The sequence below is a fragment of the Oryctolagus cuniculus genome, chromosome 21 (genome assembly GCF_964237555.1).
Source record: "Oryctolagus cuniculus chromosome 21, mOryCun1.1, whole genome shotgun sequence".
NCBI classification, from domain to species: domain Eukaryota; kingdom Metazoa; phylum Chordata; class Mammalia; order Lagomorpha; family Leporidae; genus Oryctolagus; species Oryctolagus cuniculus.
This window is the reverse complement of record NC_091452.1, coordinates 27689093-27709608: the sequence shown is the minus strand read 5'-3', so window position 1 is coordinate 27709608 and position 20516 is coordinate 27689093. Positions and strand designations below refer to the sequence as shown.

Sequence of the window (20516 nt, the reverse complement as noted above, 5' to 3'; positions counted from 1 at the left end):
AAAAAAAAAGCAAACAGGGCATGTGGGTGGGTGGGAGGGAGACGTATAGCATAAGAAGCAGTGAGGACAGGTGCAGGGACACACACGAGGGGCTGGGGAGAGTATTTTCAGCCAGACACAGGGCCAAGGGCACCCCAGACCCTTGGGAGAGTGGGGCTCCCGGTTCCCGCCGTGTCAGGCTCCTAACAGGGCTGCCTGTGGCAAGGCTCTGGACAGAGGCTCCGCTGAGCCCCACAGTGCATGGACTCACCCAGGTGCACCCGGTGCTCTGCATGCTGGGAGGTCCAGCAGCTGGTGGGGCCGGGAGCCCTCAGTGAGCGGCAGCAGGGCTGGGGAGCCAGGAGCCCCTGCCTGCAGCCCCTGGGGGCGGAGCTGCTCTTTTTGAAGTACAGGACAGACACAGACGCGTGACACGCGGGCTCCCGGCGGCTGTCAGCAGAGGAGGTAAACACACAGGAACACTGTGTCGCTTTTCCCAGAGCCTTGGCTGAGAGAGCCCTGGCGTCTGGAAATGCTGCCTTGGCCAAGCTGCTGCTCTGGCCCGCCCCCGCCCCAGACCTGGGTGCCGCTGAGGGCTCCGTGGTGCTGGCTGGTCCCCGTTTTGGCTCTCAGGTGGCACTTCACCACGGCCAATCCTCCACAGTGGTGGGCTCCCCTCGGATCTTCCCCGCTGTTTTTAGGGCGTTAACTCAAGCCTATCTGTCTCCACAGCTCAGAGGAGTGGCACAGAGAAGGCGTGCCTTGGCCAGATGGCAAGCTCTGGACTCAGCACGGTCCCCAGGCCTCGGGCCCTTCTCGACAACACTCGCTTCCCATACGCCAGGGACTGACCCAGCCTGGAGGTGCCCTCTGCAGTCTGTGACTGTGAAAGTGCAGGGGGGGGGGCATTCCAACTCACCCTGCGGAAGGTGGCGAAAGCACGCAAGGAAGTTAGACTTCCTGAAGGCTTGGCATCACACCCCCAATGTCGGCAGGTGCACCAGAGTGCAGGGGACTGGTCTTTTTTATCGCACACCTGCACATGTGACTTTTGCAATCTAACCAGGAAGTTGAGATAGTAAGGGGTGGGGGTTGGGGGGAACTGCACCAGGCAACCCCAAAGGGCAGGAACTGTGGGAAGGCACCAGGCACTCCCCTAGCCCCCTAGGAAGCCCCTGGAGCACGCAGCCTGGTGTGGGAGCCGGGCATACTGGAACAGGTCCCCACGACTCTGCACACGCTCACGCCCATCGCGAAACATGACCGGAATGACAGTCCACAACAAAGACACCAACAGAGCACAGGCACTCAAGGAAGGGCTACTGTCACCATACAGCAGAACAGGCTGGGGGCTCCGTCTGAGGGGCACGCGGCCCGCTCACGTGCACAGGAAGCTGCGGGAGTGAGGACCCACGCTGTAGAGGCCTGAGGGAATGGGCGCACCAGGGCACCCCGCCTGGCCCTGCTGGATCAGATGTCCCGAGAGAAAGGACAGAGGCTCTGCATGACCACCCTCTCCGGCTGCCCCCAGCCCACCCCACTCCACACAGCTCCCTGCTGGGAGCTGACCCCGGCCCTGAGGACATCTCTTGTCCCTCTGCCTGAGTTGGATTGAGCAAATGAACACCTGCCAAGAATAAACACGAGAGCGCCTGACCCAGTGCGACTCAGCCGCCGTCACATCTGCCTCACGGAAGAGGGCTCCGAGCCCAGGCAGAGCCGCATGGCAGCGAGACACAGTGGTCAGCAGGTCCGGAGCAGCAGGGCAGGTCTGGCCTGTGCTGCCCACGCGATGTTCCACAGCAGAAAGGGAGCCTGTGGCTCAGGGACTTGTCCAAGGACAGAAGGCTCCGGCTAACGCTTGGCCCAGCAGAGGTGAGAGGTGCTGGGGACAGGGACCCCTCCGGCCTCAGCGACTGGACCCTCCACACTCACTCCCCAGGAGGAAAACAGGCAAAGCCCGGGCTGCTGCTGCAAAACACAGCACCAGAGCTAGACTCGGCGCGGGTGCAGTGCTGCCCCGCCCCCACCCTCATTCCCTGGGAGTGTGGCTCGCACTCCCCCAGCCACCCCAGGGAGGCCGCGGCATCCAGGCACAGGCATGACCCAGCACCCGCTGCCTACTCAGACGGAGGACATCAGCTGTCATCTCCTTGGCCCGCAGCAGGCCGCAGGGAGCGGGGCAGTGTGACTTGGCTCCGGAGCTGTCCCCGATGCTGGCCTCACCGCAGCCCACCCACCCCTGCAGTGACCACGCAGCTCACGGCCCCCCGAGTCTCAGCCTCCCCGCAGCGGGTCCGGCCCTGTCTGCCAGTGGCCCCCCGCACCCCGTCTCGGCTGGGATCATCAGAAACACCTCTCGGGCGGCCGGGGTCACTCTGCACTAACGCCGGAGTTCCAGGCCCCGCCATCTGATTTCCATTCTATGCTTCGGAAAAGGGGAAACTGAGGCAAGGCAAGGCGGTGTGGCCCGCTCCGCCCTCCAGGAGCGAAGATCCACCCGCTCGCCCCCAGAGCCTGGGCGGCCCCACCCTCCAACCCCAAACCCGCCGCCTGGCCCCTCCGGGAGCTGAGTCCGCCAGCCCCGTCCGCCCGCCGCGCACTCACCGCCTCCGCCGCCGCCGACTTCCGGGTGCCGCGCCCGCGCGCCACCGCCGCCAGCCCAAGCCCCGCCCTGCCCGCCGGCGGCGCGCTCCCCATTGGGTCGTGCGGCAAGGGGCGGGGCGACGCGGAGCGACCCGGAGCCCCGTTCGCTGCGCGTGCTGTCGCTCGGCGGCTGCAGCCCTCCCGGCGCTCCGCCCCCGGGGCTGCGCCAAGCTTTGGGGCTGCGCCGGTGTCTGGCGCGTCGTGACCTCCGCGGCCTTCCTGGCCCCTTCGGCTCCCCAGCCCGCTGGGACGCCCCCTTGCAGGCACCACGTGTCGCCAGCCCACCCTGCGGTCCTTCCCTAGAGGGCGACAGGGATGCTCACGTCAGAAGCCGCCCACCCTCAGGCTGGGTCCTGGTCTCCCCGCACCCCTGTCCACCCAGCCCCCACCTCTGGACCTGGCCCTGCTCTCTCCATGGACCTGTCGCTTCTCTTTACCGCTGCCAGCTCGCTCCGGTCTGCTCTCGGACCTCTGTCCCCTTCCCTTCTGCAGCCCTAACTTCCCGGTGTCCATCAGGATGGACCCCAGGCAGTGGACCCGGCGCTCCAGCCCGACCCCACTCATTCTCGTTTTCAGGCCCCAAGGAGGTAGGGCTGGCTCAGCCGGGGCTGCGCTGGGGTCAGCAGGTGGGCGCTGATTGGGGGAGGGGGTCCTCCAACAGGACAGAGGCATCCGTGGGGTTCCCTGGCCCCCCAAACCCCAGGAAGGCCAGCCCCAAAATGAATGCTCAACGGACTATGACAAAGATGACAACTGCATTAAGGATAATCCAGCGTCTCCGGTCTGGAATCTTCACTCCGCTTTGCAGATGCAGAGCTGTTAACATTATTCAGTGGAAGCCCTGGGTGTCCCAGTCCTGACCCCTGATGCCCCTGCAGGGAGAACCCGCCCAGAGAGGGGAGGAGCCTGGCTGGCACGAAGCGAAGGCAAGAGCCTAACCGGGCCCGGCAGGCAGGGCCGGCTCATCCGCGCACCCCCAGCAGGCAGGGAAACTGAAGACCCCAGATACCCAGACTTGTGGCCAGCAGGCGGCACGCCTGGCCAGACACGTGATTCTGCCTCCTGCCGTCTGGGCAGGGGCCAGCGATTTCTCTCCAAGTAGCCAGACCATGTGGTGCCGGGGTGGGGTGGGGGTGGGTAAGAAGTAGCAGTGCTGGACAAGCGGGACCTGGGGCTTGCCCTGGAGTACGTGGGCGGCAGCTGCCCCAAAGCAGCAGGCCGTGCAGCTCACAGTGGGACACAGATGGGCCCAGCTTCCTGTAGCCCACCAAGATGACTGCAGTTACACATCACAGGTGGTTCAAATCCGGCTCTGTCACAGAGCGCGGGGCCCCGGGGCAGCCCCCCACCTGCCCAGCTGTAGCCTTCCCAGCTAACAAGCGAGGCTGGAGAGACATTCTGATGTTTTCTCTGGCACTGGTGGGGCGGGGGGTAGGCAAGAGCAGAGGAGCTGCGTCTAGGGTGTGTGCTGGACCACCCTGCCTCTAATTGTACTCATCCTTGGACGGGGAGCTCACTACCTATCGCGGCCTCCCTTTCAGTCTCTGAACATCCCAACCCCCACCTGAAATTTGTCTCCCCTGTGGGCTTCCTGGCACGTCCCAGGGGGGCTGCCAAGACAGAGCTGGGTGGAGAGAGTGAAAGAGAGGGAGGACCCCTTGGGGTCACCCTGCTCTGTTTCTGACCCCTGCCTGCAAGCCTGGGTGGCCGATTGCCAGATGGCAGCCCTGAGTCCTATTTGCACAGGGACTGGCGGTCCAGTGAGAGGGCAGCCCTGTGCATGTGTGTGTGTGTGCACATGCATGCATGTACGCATGCATACTTGTCTGTATGTGTGTGCATGTGTGTATGTGCGCACGTGTGTGTGCACTGCACACTTGCACGTGTGTGCATGTGCACATGTGCGTGTGTGCACGTGTATGCATGCATGCATTGTGTGCGTGCATGCGTGTATAGATGTGTGCATGTGCGTGCGTGCATGCGTGTATAGATGTGTGCGTGCATGAATGTATGTATGTGTGTGCGTGTGTGTGTCAGGGGGAGGTGGGAGGGAACGGTGAAACAGTCCAATTTTGCTGGTTGAGTCTCCCTTTGGTTCCCTTCCAGCGAAGTCTGTCCAGTGCTTCTTGTCACCATCAGCAAGTGAGGGGAAGGAGTGGGCCACAGGGACACGGTAAAAAAGGAGGACCAGGGGCCGCGCTGTGGCATAGTGGACTAAGCCTCAGCCTGCAGCGCCAGCATCCCATACGGGCACCAGTTCGAACCCTGGCTGCCCCTCTTCCAGTCCAGCTCTCTGCTGATGGCCTGGGAAAGCAGTGGAAGATGGTCCCTGCACCTGCCTGGGAGGCCTGGAAGAAGCTCCTGGCTCTGGACTGGCCCAGCTCTGGCTGTTGTGGCCATTTGGGGAGTGACCCAGTAGATGGAAGACCTTTCTCTCCATCTCTCCCTCTCTGTCTGTAACTCTGTCTCTCAAATAAATCAATAAAATCTTTAAAGGGGGGGGGGGCTAGAGTCATGTTTTTGGAGAGACCGTCCGGGGACCGCCAGAATAATTAAATCTACTCCTAAGTGGAAGGAGCAGCCCTCTGCCACCAGCAGTATGAGCAGCAGTGCCAGCCAGAGGACAGCTACCTGCATCCCAGGGAGGGACGCTCCACGTTGTCCTCTCTGAGCCACAGGCAGCCTCCCCTCCTCCAGGATACCAAATGGCTCTCAGCGCAGTGGCAACCCCAATCGATTGGTACTGGCTGCTGGGGCTCTGAGAGGCTGCTGAGACCGACTTGCCCTGACTGCCAGGGGCACAGGTGGACCCAAGGCTGGTGCCAACCAGTGGTGAGTTCTTGCCCCAGGCCGCTTCATTTTATTTGTTCTGACCAAGCAAGCTGACTCCAGGCAGGGTGGATTAGGACTGCTGTGGGCTGTCTGTCTCCCTGAGGCACGCCCAGGAACTGGTCATTTGCAGGTGCACCCAGGGCAGGTCTCCCCTGCCGAGCCCCACCGGACAGCATCCTGGCTGGCTGTCCAAGGATGTTATGGTCCCAGGTGTAGCCTGTGTCAGTGTAGCTGTCCTCCACCTGGGCTAATCTCACATGGCAGTGGCTGAAACCTGGTTTTTCCCCCAAGCAGAGTGGAGGAAATGGTGCATGAGTATGGACCGGGGAATCAAGGCTCAACTCCTCCTCTTCAGTCTGAGACCTGGAAGATGAGCTGTGGCAGTCTGTGGGGCCCTGCATGGCTGGGAGAATCCAGGTCTGGAGGCGATCCAGGTAGCGGGGAGACAAGCCGTCTACGTACCCGAGGGGTTTCTTTCTGCCCTCAGAAACACTGCAGTCCCCACTCCACCCTAAGCCGAGGCCACATCCCCGCCCCTGCTGCAGGAACCTTGGGGCCGTAAAGGATGGCGGAGCTCCCCAGGGTTCCGGAGTCGTCGGGGTACGGGATTCAAACCCCGCTCACCTAAAGCAAATGAGACCCGCGTGCGCCTCAGTCTCCCGTGTGTGAAATGGGGGCGGCAGCAGCAGCGGCCCCCTCCCTCGCGGGTAGACCTCGACAAGAGAGAACCGCGCGCTGCCGGCAGCAGGCGCGGGACAAGGGTACCTGCAACCCGGGGGTGGCGACGGAGGCAGAGCGGCCGCTGACCGGGGAAGGGGCGCAGGCCCTGACAGCACCCGCTCGGGGCCCGGCGGTCCGAGACGGCCTCGGACGGCGGCCGGGAGGGGGCGGCCCTGCGCGCCCGGCCGCCACCGCCGCAGCGGTCCGGGCAGGTGCTGGGGCCTCTGCCCGCTCCACGAGGGGGCTGGCCGTCGGTCGGGACTGACAGCCAAAGAACCCAATGGCAAGCCGCCGTCCGCGACCGCCCGTCCAATCGGCGCCGGTTGCCGGGCCGCGCCGGGTCTCCCCAGCCAATGGGAAAATTCGAGATCTGACGGGGGCGGGCCGAGGTCCGCGGCGCCGGCCAGGCCCGCTTTGCGCACGGGCCGCGCCGAGGGTGGGGAGGGCCGGCCGGCGGGCGGCACACCGGGCCACGCAGGGGGGGGGCCGCCCCCGCCCCGGCTCAAGTTGTGGCCCCGTGGGCGGCGACTCGCGCTGCGTCTTGGGGACACCGGATCCCCGCGCGCCGAGGGAACCTAGGACGCCCGCCTGGGGGCGGGGGCCGCGTTGCGGAGCCGCTCGCGCTGCGTTCCAGGTAAGCTGGGGCAGGGGGGCGGGGTCCGGGCCGGCTGCGGAGGGGAAGCGCCTGGGGGTCGAAGCCCGGCGTCGGGACCGGGATTGGGATGGAGGCTGGGGGGGCGGGGTCGCAGGTCTGGGCCGTGATCCAGGACAGGGATGGCCGCAGGGTCCTGGTTCGGGAGTCGGGGGGTCCCAGTAAGGCTCGGAGCCGGGGGTCTGAGCCCCGCTTGGGCCCACCCGCGCTTCGCCAAGGCCTCCGCAGCGCCCAAGCCCCCCTTCTGGCCGGCGGGGGCGGCTCCCCTTTGTACGCGGCCTCGGGGGCCCTGCCCGACCGAGCCGGGGCGCCCCCCGCACCGTGCACCAGCCGGCCCCGCAGCCGCGGTCCGCCCCGAGCGACGGCTGGCGTGCAGCAGCCGGGGCTGGGCGGCCACGCAAACTTTGCGATCGCCTGAGGGGCGGCGAGGCCGGGGAACTTTCCTGGGGCGGCGCGCTTCGGGGATGCGTAGGGGCGCGGCCGAGCCGAGGGAATCCCCGCTTCGGGGCGGGGGCGGGGGCCCGGCCTGGGTCCCCCTTCCCCACGGGAGCCCTGCGCCCCCTCGGTCGGACCCCGGCAGGTGCAGAGGGCGCATCCGCTGGCTCCGGATGGCACTCGGCCTGGGTGTGCAGGCACAGGCAGCTGTCCCGTTTTCGTTTGCAATCCGTGAGATACTGGGTACTGAACGGCATTGCACGGCTTCTACGTGGAAGGGGTGGAACTTGAAAACCCAGCTTCGGGAATCCACTCCCTTTCTCTCTCCGGGGAGTAATTAGACATGAGGAAAGCGAAGAAAAACCTGCCTCCGTGTCACCCTTTTCACCACACAAGGTGCCTGCCGGCTCAGGAATTATAAGCACCCCCCCCCCCCGGGTAGGGTTGGGGGATGAGCGTTCCCCCTCTGAACACCTGGCTGGGCCTGTGCACAGCCCAGGCTGTGGCTGGAGGGCTGGCCCGTCCTCAGCAGGTGCTTCCTGCACTGGCCGTCTTTGGGCCTGCAGTGGGGCTGGACACAGGCGACAGAGCTCCCTTTGCCCAGCATGCCGGGCCTGTGCCACTCAGTTCCCGGGCAGGTGGCTGAGGCCAGGGTCGAGCCACAGTGTGTAGGAGTGGTGGACCTGGGATGGTGTGGACCCTTCCAATATCCTTGCCACATCTGCATGCTTGGGGCCTGCTCCTGGCTACCCCCTGATCCCACCCCCAGATGGGTTCCCTCCCCCCGACACACACACCCCAGGGCGGGACACAGCAGTGGAACCTGGGAGAGTCTTCAGTCCCAGCCTGGCCAGGAGGATATCGGCACAGCCAAGCCGGCCCCGCCTCCAGCCCTTCTTGGGGACAGCCTTGTGGACAGCTCTGTGGACAGGTCTTAACAGACACAGGCTCGGGCAGACCCAGGCCCTCAGTCCTGCTAAGTTGGAACAGTGCCATCTGCCCGCCCTACCTGGGCCTCTTGACTCCCACCTGGGCCTCTTGACTCCCACCTTTCCGTCTTCCCCGCCCCTCCCCATCCTTGAGGCTCCAAGGGGGCGGGGCCTCAGGGCTGTGCCTGTTGGTGCTGCACAAGGATAAAGGGTGGGTTCACTGTGTACCCCCTTCATCCTGACAGACAGGCCTGGGGGGGCAGGAGAGGGGGAAATCCCCTCCTTCCCACAGGAGCCAGTGGGTACCCAGGATACCAAGTACGCCAGGGCCTGCCCACCAGCCCCTTCCCATCTGCTCATGCTCTGTCTGGTCTGGCAGAGCTTGGGTACGGGGGTCAGGAATGAAGGGTGTCCCAGGGTCAGGGATCCCCTCGTGGGCTTTCCCCATTGGCGATCCACTTGTCCCTGCCTTTGTCATGTCTGGAAGATGTGCCATGCCCAGAGCAGGGGGTCTGTGCTGCTCCCACCCACCTCACCCCCACCCCACCAGGCACTGGCCCTTCCCCTCCCCCCTGCCGGCCACGGCCTCTGGCAGAACAGCAGGGCATGCAAGTGTGACCACCATAGGGCTTCCAGGGCGGCTCCACCCAGCCCCCCTCTGCAGGCTGGGAGTCTTCCTCCTGCAGCTCTGCTGCCTGGGAATGGTGTGGAGCCATACAGAAGCAAGGACCCCCAGGGCAATGTCCGCTGGTGTCCCCAACGTGCCCCTCGTATCCTTGCTTCAGCCCGAGAGGCCCAAGGGCCAGGTGGGGAGCATGGGGACCCTGCAAGCGAGGCCTCCTTTGGGTGTGTGCCCCAGGTGACCCCCCTGGCTTCCCCAGGCTCTGCCCTGCCATCTCCCAGGGGTTTGGACCAGGGCTGTGCCGCAGTGTCCACAGTGGAAGCAGGCAGGCTCTCAACCGGGCACTCAGACAGCCCGACACGGCTGCGTGGGCTGCCACTAGGGGGCGCCCACAACCGCGTGCCTTCTGTCTCCTCTCTCTTCTGCGGGGCACCAGGCAGGTTCATGGAGGGCAGTGGTCTTTGGAGGCCACCTGGCTGTGAATGCAGAGTGAGCTCGCCGGCCAGCCTGGCCCTCACCCAGCCTCCTCACTGCCCGCCATGGCCCCAGACTGCCTGCCTAGCCTGCAGCCGGGTCCTCCTCTGGGTCCAGCTGGTACCGTGGGAGCCACCTCCTGCAGCCACACAGCCTGCCGGTGTGGCCTGGGCCAGCCTTGTGCCTCAACCTGAGACCCCTTTGGCCCTCTGCTTAGGCCACCCACACTGTGTCAGAGCCGCAGGCCTTCCCAAGGCCTGGGGTGTGTATGGACAGTTTAGGGAAACACCATGGCTTTTGGGGGGATGGAACACTATGAGGGATATAGAGCAGGGTGGGTGACCCTGGGGCCTGTGATCCAGCCCCAGGGGCATCCCTAAGAGGAGTAGTACCCCCCACTTCCTCAAGAGCCCCATTGCTCATTCCGCCTTCATATCTGTCCACCCCTTCAAGACTCCCAGCTGGCCACAGCTGCTCTGGTCAGCCCATCCATCCCTGCAGGATGCCATGGCAACAAGGTGACCTCAGCACAGACCCTCAGCTCTGTTGCCACCACCACAGTGCCTTCTGTACCCTCTGCGGCCGTCACTCCCTGGGGGATCCCCATGAGGCCATCCCCAGCTCCGGCGGGGGGTGGGGTGACTCCTCACTGTGGGGGATCCTGCGGACAAGACCTAAGATCAGACAGACCCTGCCCCAGCCACTGCCCGGCCAGGACCCCGGTCTCCCTATCCGTAGCGTGGGGTGTTGGGCCGACCCCGGGCACCTGGTGGAAGTGAGCGAGATGATGACGGCTCCCAGGTGGGCCTCAAGCCTCAGGGAGGAGGCCGCTGGTTATCAGGGCTGATAGCAGAGTCACGTGGTTCTCTGCGGGCCGGGATCCCCGTGAACACTGGAGCTGGAAGCAGAGCTGTCCCAGAAATGTCAGGTCCTGCGCCTCAGACCTTGGACCCGCGGCCACGCCTGCCCCTCCCAGGCACCCACCTCTGGCCTCAGCCTCCTGACCACCCAGCTGCGGGTATCTGGCCAGTCCCCCGCCCCCTACTTGAAACCCCAGCCCAAGGCAGAGACCCACCCTTGGGGCTCCCAGACAGACCCCACAGGAAGGTTGAGCAGCAGCTTGGAACAATCTGGAAAACATAGCGCCCAGGGGAGAAGGCACCTGTTGTCCTGTCCCCTCCCCCAACACCCTTCCAAGGCCCATCCGCTGCCCGCCTGTCTCTGCCGTCCTGGTTTTCATTTTTATGACACGAAAGCTCTGGCAGCATCCCCAGGCTCAAGTATAACGAGAGAGGAAATGTGTCCGACCGCCACCCCCACCCCCCGCCCCCTGCCCCAGGGCGTCCGCCCAGAGACAGCTTCCCTCTTGTCCATGGCATGGCTGCCGCCCTGTGAAACACAGGCGTGGTCGGTCCCAGGTCCCAGGTCCCACCTGGCCGTAGCTCCAGGATGTCACCTGCCGGCCAGACGGCCCTGGGCGCCCCCAGGGTCCCTCCCTGAGAGCACTTGGGATCTTGGACAGCCAGTCGCCCAGGACACAGATGGGTTCCAGGGCTCAGGGGCCGGGGCCAGGCTACCCCCAGGCGTGGGCGTCCTCCCTGTCACGTGGCCAGCCTTCTGGAAGGGGGGAGAGAACGTCACCACCAGTCCACGGCTCCAAGCAGTCGCGCTTCCAAGTCAGCAGCCTTAGCGCTCCCAAGGAGCCTTCCTCCTCCGCAGCGTGCAGTCCCTGGGGGGGGGGGGGGCTCCTGTGGGTGTGAGCCTGGGACGGTCTGGGCCAGCCTGCCCGGGTGGCCTCCCCCAAGGCCCTGTGGTTTCCCCACAGGAGCCAGAGCTGGCAGGATGGGCGCTGGCACTCTGGATCTCCTGTAGACACAGGTGAGTGGCCTGGGCGAGGGTGCGGTCAGCAGGTGGCCTCCCGCCACCCTTCCTTGCATCCCTGAGCAGCAGCCCCTGGTTGAGGGATGAGCCGTGCGGGGGTCAGCCCAGCAGGCTGCCAGGGTGTGTGTGTGTTTGTGTGCACGCGCGCGCGCGCAGATGAAGACATTAGCTGGGGCTGGTTTCCATCCACCTCGGCTTGGATGCCAGCCACGGCAGTGTCTGGTGTCGGCATAGCCTGCCTGGCCCTGGCCCTCGGCTCAGGGAGACTGTGGGCACCGGCCAAGGGGCTGGGAGATGGGCCTTGGGGCCAGGCGCCAGAGACGGTGATGGAAGGTGTTTCAGTTGTGCAGGCTTCTCTGCACCCCTGGGGTACCGTCCGTGAATTATGGCAGCCAGGTATGGCAGTGCCGAGGCCCAGTGCCTGGGAAGTGGGGTGGGATGGGCGGACCCCCAAGAGGTGGAGGACACTGTGCTGGCACCCCGGCCTATCAGACTTCTCAAAGCCACGCCCCCATCACTCTCCCTCCATCTTGCCCCCCTTTGTGGGGGGTGGGGGCTGGCCATCTGCCCATCCCCCACCCTGTCTCTCTGGGAGGCTCAGCCAGCCCCAGCCCTGTGGGTTTTCAGTGACAGTGGCCAGCGTGGGTGCCTGGCCCAGCAGTGCTGTGCTGGGGTTGGGTGGGGCTGGGCAGGGAAGGTGGTGGCCCCAGGTGTCTGAGTGCCCTGGACGGGCGGCAGGAGGTGACTGTAGGACAGAGGGGCAGGCTGGGGTGGCCTGACCCCTCCCGTGTGCCACTGCATGGGAAGGACCCATGTCTGCCCTCGGGCCATGGGGTCATCTGGGTGGGGATGAAGAGGGTCAGGCTGCAGAGGATGCGTTGGGCCAGTGCGTCCAGGTCTCTGGATGTAGTGACTTGGCATCTGGGGACAAGGGTGGCAGGAGGGGCCGGCCCCACCCTCTAGCCCCTCATAGGCTACCACACCTCAAGGACACCAGATCTGTCAGGGAGTGCAGGAGAGCTATGGCCAGGCAGGTCTGAGGCTGCCCAGCTGCTCCCGCACCATGTCTCTTCCCTACTGTTAACTTGCTCCTATGCCGTGTCTCTTCCTCCTTGCCTCCTGTACCTGTTCTCACCCCATCTTTCTCTCTGCCTTTCCCTAATCCTTGTCCATCTGGAGTGTGGTGATTGATTATTTATGTCTGCCATTGGGGTTGATTGTTCCTGTCTGCCCTGGACAGCAGAAAGGTGGGTGGTGACATTGGTGCCATCCCTGCCCTGGGCCCAGCCCCACTGTAGAAGACTGGGAAACAGAACCTGAACCGTGGCTTGTGTCTCCCTGCTCGGCCCACAACTGGAAGGGAGGTGGGGGAGGCCCCGGGGCTAAGTTTCAGGTGCTGGCCTGACCCACCGCACCACAACGCGGCCCCAAGATGCTGACCTTTCCCTCTCCCTCCTCTCGCCACTCCGTGTGTGTTGTGGGCGCTCCTAGCTCGTCATCATTGCCAACCAGACCTGCCTCGCACTTTTTTTCCCTCCAGGAGGTACTTGTGCCCTCTGCTTTTACTCCCAATGTTGACTCTGCTGGGAGTTTATTCTGACACACACACGACGAGAACTAAAAAGTGTTCACAGTGGAGACTGCAGCCTTTCTCCACCAGCTTCTTCCGACACTGGAAGCTGGAAACCTTGCAACACATCCTCGAGTTGGTTGTCACCCATCATGGGCACTCGGTCCCTCGCCAGTGCCCTCTGTCCTCGTAGGAAAGACAAGGTGGGGGCTGGCACTGTGGCACACAGGGTAAAGCCTCCACCTGCAATGCCAGCATCCCACGTGGGTGCCGGTTCGAGTCCTGGCTGCTCCACTTCAGATCCAACTCCCTGCTGATGCACCTGCAAAGGCAGTGGAGGATGGCCCAAGTGCTTGGGCCCCTGCACCCACCATGGGAGACCTGGAGGAAGCACCTGGCTCCTGGCTTCGGATCGGCACAACTCCAGCCATTACAGCCAATTGGGGAGCGAACCAGCGGATGGAAGACCTCTCTCTCTCTCTAACTGCCTTTCAAATGAATAAGTGTTTTTAAAAAAGCATTTTGTTTAGGAGACAGAGAATGAAGGAATGAGAGAGAACTCCCATCTGCCTGTTGACTGTCCGGACGCCTGCAGTGGTGGCCAGGTACGGGGCCATGGCCGGAGTCAGGAGCCTGAAGTCAGCACAGGAACCCATGTGAGAATGGGTAGAATCCAGTTACATTTAAAAAAATATTTTTTACAGATTTCTTTATTTGAAAGAGAGACAGAAAGAGAAAGAGATTTTTCTATTTGCTGGTTCACTCCCTGAATGGCCACAACAGCTAGATCTGGGCCAGACTAAATTCAGGAGCCGGAAACTCCATCCGGGTCTCCCACTTGGGTGGCAGAGACCCAAGCACTTGGGCCGTGATTGATTTAGCTACTTTCTCAGGAGCAGGAAGCGGGCTTGGAAGTAGAGCAGCCAGGACTCGAATTGGCACCCATATAGGATGCTAGCGCTGCAGGCAGAGGCTTAACCTGTTACACCACAGCGCTGGCCCCTGTTAGGCTAAAATCCCACTCTGGTGTGGCACATATGCTGCACGTACCCGTCCCATTGCTGTAACTGGCGTGTGCGTCGCCTCAGATGCCATGTCTCTGGGCTGGGCACACTCAGAGTCCTCTTTATCGAAGTGTGCAGTTAACTGTTGTCACCATAGCTCTCTCGCCAGCCGGGAACGTTGCTAAGGTCTTGGGGACCCCAGCCCCTGAGCCACCCTATGGTGAGAGGCTTGGGTTTCTTGATGTCTTATCCGGGAGGGCCACGCGGCTTTGTCATGTAGTGTGTGAGGGTGTGTGGTGGGGGGCTGGGGTGGGAGGTGAACTGGCCTCGTTCTCAAACGTCAAAGGCTCTGGCCTGCTTGTCACCCAAGGTCCCACCCTCCAGGGGCTCATACGTGTCCCGTCTGTGTCCCGGCCTCAAAGGCTGCTGTGATCAGCAGACCCGTCTTCATCATCTGCTGCCTTCACATGCTGTCCCGTGCTATCCCTTGCTCGGGCTTTTAGTTAAGTTTTTTTTTTTTTTTTCTCTCTTCCCCTCTGCCCAGCGGTCTAATCAGGCCACTCAGGCAGACGTTTGGACACACTTCTGCTCTTGGCATCTTTCCACCCTAATGAGGCTGCAGAGACACCGCCCAGCCCTGTCCTCCCCACTCCCCGCCCCGAGGGGGCCCCTGGCTTTGCGCCCTCCAGCAGGAAGGTGCCCGGCTTGCCAGGTGCGAGGTCCCATGTCCGACACGGGTGTGCGTGTGGGCAAGCTGAGGCCGGGGCACTGAGGTCCGGGCTGGGGGAGGGGGGAGCCCCCTGCCCAGGACAAGGCTCACACTTCTCAGGGCAGTGACTCCCTTACGGAGAGGAGCCACCCAGGCTAGGATCACCCCGGCCTCTGGGTACCCCAGGTGCCACAAGGACATGCCTGGGCCAGGCTCCCCGTTTTGCAATTATCTATTTATTATTTATTTTTAAGATTTATTTAGGTATTTGAGAGGCAGAATTACAGAGAGAGGGAGACACAGAGAAGAGGGGTCTTCTATCCACTAGTTCACTCCCCAAATGGCCACAGAGCCAAAAGAGCTGTGCCGATCCGAAGCCAGGAGCCAGGAGCTTCCTCTGGGCCTCCTATGTGGGTGCAGGGGCCCAAGGGCTTGGGCCATCTTCTGCTGCTTTCCCAGGTGCATTAGCAGGGAGCTGGATCAGAAGTGACACAGCCAGGACTCGAACTGGCGCCCATATGCGATGCTGACACCTCAGAGGCCTAACCCACTGCGCCACAGTGCTGGCCCCTGCCTTTGTTAGTGATAAAGCAATGTGTGTTTGTGGGTAAAAAGCATAGAAGATGCAGACAGGAAGGAGGAGGAAGAACCTTGCCTGTCAGCTACCCAGGTTTCCCCCACACCCCTCAACTGTCCCCCTGCCCAGGCTCCTCCTGGTGCATCGTGGAAGCCTCGTGTGGGCGGGGTCATGTCACTTGGGGTCCTTTCCGTGCCATGGGCATTGTGTGCTGTCAGGCCAACTGGGCAGTGGCCCCCACTCAGCCTGCTGCTGGGGGCCAGGGCGCCTGGTCCCTGAGGGTTGGGAGTTCTGGCAGTGCCAGGCGCTCCTGCAGGTGCTCACCCCCAGGCGAGCCGCCAGGACCTGTCACCTCAGGGCTGAGCCTCCTGTGCACACAGCTAGAGGCCCCCACTGCCCGTGAGGCCCCTGATGGGGTAGAGGCTCCAGGGTGCTGCCCAGCGAGTCAGCCGTGCCCTGTGGGGCAGATTGTAGACCCCACGCCCACCCCACGTGCATGCCATGAGTGAAGGTGAGGCCCTGGGGATCCTTTGCAGAGGCCTGACGAGAGAGAGGCATACAAGACTGGGGGGTGCTGGAGGCGTGGGGGGGCAGGGCGTGGACCCAGGAGGCGTGGCACCTGGCACGGGGGCTGGGTTGCAGGAAGCGAAGTGAGCAGGTGGCTGCAGGCCCCCGGGAGCTCCAGCAGGAGCGAGCAGGCCAAGGCTGAAGGGCCTGTGTGTTTCAAGCACCCTGGCTGCACACCGTGCCTTCTGAGGGCGGGCTGTCCTGGCTCTGGGATTCCTGCCCCCCCCCCCCAGCAGGTGCAGACCATGAGAAGCCTGACTTGTCCCTCCTGCCTGGTGAAGGTGGGGCTTCTTGGTGTCTTTGGGAACTCAGATCATCAGGAACCCAGGCCATGGTGGGACTGGTCCCCACCGAGCCTGCTTAGCCTGGCCCTAGCTCTGTCCCACGGGGCTTGCCCCTGCCCCTGCCCCCGTGTCCACCCCAGCCCCAGCCGGCATCGAGGACTTGGGCGTGACCCTTGCAGCATGTTGCCTTGGGGGAACTGAGGCCGCGCAGGCAGCGTAGGCTTGCTCCCGGGCGGGCCCATCGCCCCTCCCCGCGCTGTTTGCCTGGCATTTGCCCGTCTGCAGGGAGCTGTTGTTTGTCTGAGCTGACTCAGGGAGCGTTTGTGCATGAAGAAGTACTTTTAGATGTTTATCCACCAGACTTGTGAACCAAGGGCATTGGCTCATTTTCGTTTTTCCAAATCTTTAAAAACACAGCGGGTGAAGCTGCCACCTGTGACGCCGGCATCCCGTACGAATGCAGGCTCGAGTCCCGGCAGCTCCACTTCCAATCCAGCTCCCTGCTGTGGCCTGGGAAAGCAGTACAAGGTGGCCCAAGTCCTTGGGACCCTGCACCCACGTGGGAGACCCGGAAGAAGCTCCTGGCTCCTGGCTTTGGATCAGCACAGCTCCAGCAGTTGTAGCCAGTTGGGGAGTGAACCAGCAGATGGAAGATCTCTCTCTCCCTTCTCTCTTTCAAATAAATAAAAATAAATATTTTAAAACATTTATTTGAAAGAGCTCTTCCATCCACTGATTCACTCCCCAAATGGCCCAAATGGATGGGGCTGGGCCAGGCTGGAGTTCAGAACTCAATCCGGTCTCCCACGTGGCTGGCAGGGGCCTGAGTGCTTGAGCCATCAGCTGTTGCTCTCCCTCCCTCCCCGGCCCCATAGTGTGCATTAGCAGGAAGCTGAGTTAGAAACAGAGGTGCCAGGATTCGAACCAGATGCTCCGATACAGCATGCAGGTAGCCCAAGAGGTGTCTGAACTGCTGCCTGCCCCTTACTGGTTAATTTTTTCAAGATTTATTTATTTGAAATGGAGAAAGAGAAATCTCCCATCTGCTGCTTCACTCCCCAGATGGCCGCAACAGCCGGAGCTGGGCCAAGCCAAAACCAGGAGCCAGGAGCTTCATCCGGGTCTCTCGTGCGGGTGCAGGGACCCAAGCACTTGGGACATCGTCCATTGCTTTCCCAGGTACATTAGCAGGGAGCTGGATTGGAAGTGGAGCAGCCGAGACTCTAAACGCCGCCCATATGGGATGCCGGCACTGCAGACGGCAGCTTTACCTGCTCCGCCACAGCGCTGGCCCGTACTTGGTTTTAAATTAAGCCTTGGAAGGCAGGCATCTTGCCCAGTGGTTAAGACATCCAGAGTGCCTGAGTTTGAATCCTGGCTCTGGCTCCTGACCCCAGCGTCCTGGGAGGCAGCAGGTGATGGCTCAAGTATTTGGGTCCCTGCCATCCATGAGGGGGACCTGGGATGAATTCCCGGCTCCCAGCTTCAGCCTGGCTGTCAGAAACCTGTGGGGAAGTGAGCCAGCAGGTGGGAGTGGAAGTGTGTGCTGTGTGTCTGCTTCTCAAATAAGTAAATAAGGTTGATTAGTTAATTGTTAATTAAGACCGTGTCGTTCAGAGCTGGGGTTTCAGGGACTTTCGTGTTGCTGGGAGTGGGAGTACGTGACGGGTGGGCTGTGGTGCAGCGAGGAAGCATCTCTGACTGCCACCCAGGCCAGCAGCCGGGGCCCTGGGACCAGCACACGGGCTGCCACAGTCCTTGCTCCTGGTGACTTGTCCCCAGCCCTGCCCAGCCCACCCCTGCCCACCCATCTCCTCTGTTTGCTCAGAGCCTCCTACACCTCCTCTGCTGATGGGGACGACCTCCCAGAGGTGAACCTTGGGGCTGACCGTAGTCTGCAGGCTTGGGCAGGGCGCAGGGCCTGGGTGGAGGTGGCGGGGTGTCCCGTGTCCCCTCCTGTGCAGCTGCGGCCCAGGCTGAGGAAGCTCCTGCCCTGGCCCAGCTCCCCCACCCCATCCCTCCACCAGCCTCCCACTGTGACCTCCTGCGGGTCCCTGAGACGCTGCCTGTTCCTCTGTGCCCACACCCACCTCAGTGTGCCTGGCATGCTGGAGGCAGGGGTGCCCTCTCCAAGGCTGCACCCCCTGAGCCTCGCACAGACTCCGGGCGGCCCTCAGAGACTATTCCTGTTTCCTGTGAAATCCAGCCTTGAACTGACCCCTGAGGGGGGCCCAGCCCGGAGTCCGGCACCATCTTCCAGCTGTGGCAGAAGCAGATCCAGCGTCTGCTGCCCGCCAGGCTGCCCAGCCCTGGCCGAGGTGCACTCTCTCTTCCCAAGCCCGACCTTCGGTTCCAGACGGGGCGGATTCCAGGACATCTTTCTGATCGGGAGAGGTGGTGCAGGCAGAGCAGGGGGCTCTGCACCGTCATCTATTAGAAATTTCTGTTTCTAGAACAGGAAAGGTGGTTGGCGACAGGTGCAACTCCTGTCCCCTTAATTTCTGTATTTTCTTGGTCATTGCTGTGAGCGTCTGCCTTCGGGGACCCAGACGCCTGTGTGCTCCCTTGCTGTAAGTTTGTCTTCGTTTGTGTTTGTTCTTTATTGTGTCACGATGGCTGCATTTCAGGGTATTCATTTACCTCTAAGTACAAGTTTGGCTACTTTTGCACTTTTATGAGAGGGTGTTTCAAAAAGTTCATGGAAAAGGGAATTAAAATGCAAGTTTATAATGGTCTAAAATAATTTGAAATCTAGGCTTAGTTTTTTTTTAAGACTTATTTATGTATTTCTTAGTTTTTTTTTTTTTTAAGACTTATTTATGTATTTGAAAGAATTACAAAGAGGCAGAGAGACACATGTTCCATCTGCTGGTTTTTTTCCCCAAATGGTCACAACAGCCAGAGCTGGGCCAGGCTGAAGCCAGGAGCCAGGAGCTCCATCCAGGTCTCCCACATGGGTGCAGGGGCCCAAGGACTTGGGCCATCTTCTGCTGTCTTCCCAGGTACATTAGCAGGGAGCTGGACGGGAAACAGAGCAGCAGGACTTGAGCCGGCGCTCGTGGTGTGGGATTGCCTGTGTCGCAAGCACTGTTTTTCCTGCTGTGCCGTGTGCCTGCTCCTCTTCCCGTCATTCCAAAGCATACCAAGTGGTAGCACTGAGCGCATTCACCCTGTGAGGGAACCAATCCCAGAACGTTTTCTTCTTGCAAGACTCAAAGCCTGCCCCCCCAAACAGGGACTGCACCCCCCAGCACACAGCTCCCAACCCATCAGTCCTCTGTGCCTGTCCGTCATCTGTCTGTCCTTGGCACCTCGCGGGATCGGAACCACAGAATACTTGTCCTGTGCGCCCGGCTTCTGTCCCTTGGCGCCACGCTCTCCGCCTCATCCATGTTGTAGTCGGCCTCCCCTCCCCCACATGGAGATGAGAGGGAGAGGGAGAGATGGAGGGAGGGAGGGAGGGAGGGAGGGTGTTATCTTCCACCTGCTGGTTCACCCCCCCAAATGGCCACGCTGGAGCCAGGAGCTTCGTCCTGGTCTCCCATGTGGGTGGCAGGGACCATCCTCTACTCCTTTCCCAGGTGCATTAGCACAGGAGCTGGATTGGAAGTGGAGTAGCCAGGACAGAAACCAGTGCCCATATGTGATGCCAGTGCTGCAGGCAGTGGCTTTACCCACTAAGCCACAGTGCAAGCCCAGTAAAATAAATCTTAAAAAAAATAATAATAAAAATAAAAGGAAGCTGGACAGGAAGCAGAGCTGGGACTCAGACCCGGGCAGTGCCGCATGTGATGCGGGGGTCCACGCAGCAGCAGAACCACTGTGCCACCACGCACGCCCCTGGTTCTTTGTAATGCCCTCACAGGGCCCAGCGCCACAGTGTAGCAGGCAAAGCCACCATATGCAGCACCGGCAACCTATATGAGCACCAGTTTGAGTCTGAGCTGCTCCACTTCTGATACAGCTCCCTGCTAATGCACCTGGGAAAAGCAGTAGAAGATGGCCCAAGTCCTTGGGCCCTTGTGTCCCCATGGGAGATCAGGAAGAAGCCCCAGGCTCCTGACTATGGATCAGCCTAGCTCTGGCCATTGCAGCCATCTGAGAAGTGAACCAGCAGATGGAAGACCCATCTCTCTCTCTCCTTCTCTCTCTCTCTCTGTCTATAACTCTACCTCTCAAATAAATAAATCTTTATTTTAAAAAATACCATTGAAAATGAGATGGTTCCCTGAATTTCTTGTACCAGAAATCCAAATTCCAGAAATAAATAATTCAGAAGTTTTCAATCGCCTGGCTTTTTTTTTTTTTTCCTCTGGCCAAGAGGCAAGGGAGCCTGTTCTCATTTGTCCGAGCTGATCTAGGGTGAGCCCTACACAGGTGCCGAGAGCATGGCGCTCCAGCCCCAGTCCTGTCGTGGGCCAGCAGGAAGAGCTCCTCCGAACCTCCACGGCCTCATCTGTCTTCAGCAGTGGCCAAAACATTGGATCTCACCCCCTTGGCTTCTCTCTCCTCTTCCCAGCCCCCCGCATCAACTCCCAGTCCAAGCCAACAGGATAGCGAACGGCTCAGATCATCCTCTCCAGCAGCCCTTGGGCTGCCCATCATCTGGACATGTCCCGCCCCTTCACTTCCTCC

General features: G+C 61.8%; 2 protein-coding genes across 10 annotated transcripts in view; one reads left to right on the top strand and one right to left on the bottom strand.

The window, feature by feature from the left end:
* TANGO2 (transport and golgi organization 2 homolog) overlaps positions 1-6314 on the bottom strand; it is a 43931-nt gene extending 37617 nt beyond the window's left edge. For 2 of the 7 annotated variants that reach the window (XM_070065895.1, XM_070065899.1), the window contains exon 1: positions 6223-6314. The gene's annotated coding sequence lies outside the window, so the exon portion shown is untranslated. Of the gene's footprint in view, positions 1-250; positions 853-2586; positions 2655-6222 lie in introns of those variants that run through there. The other 5 variants (XM_008250582.4, XM_051837237.2, XM_051837236.2 and 2 more) reach the window with 5 other exon arrangements.
* Positions 6315-6588: 274 nt separating this feature from the next.
* Positions 6589-20516, top strand: part of ARVCF (ARVCF delta catenin family member) — a 39872-nt gene continuing 25944 nt past the window's right edge. The window contains exons 1-2 of one of the 3 annotated variants that reach the window (XM_051837298.2): positions 6686-6811; positions 11115-11167. The gene's annotated coding sequence lies outside the window, so the exon portion shown is untranslated. Of the gene's footprint in view, positions 6812-11114; positions 11168-20516 lie in introns of all 3 variants that reach the window. The other 2 variants (XM_070066284.1, XM_051837297.2) reach the window with 2 other exon arrangements.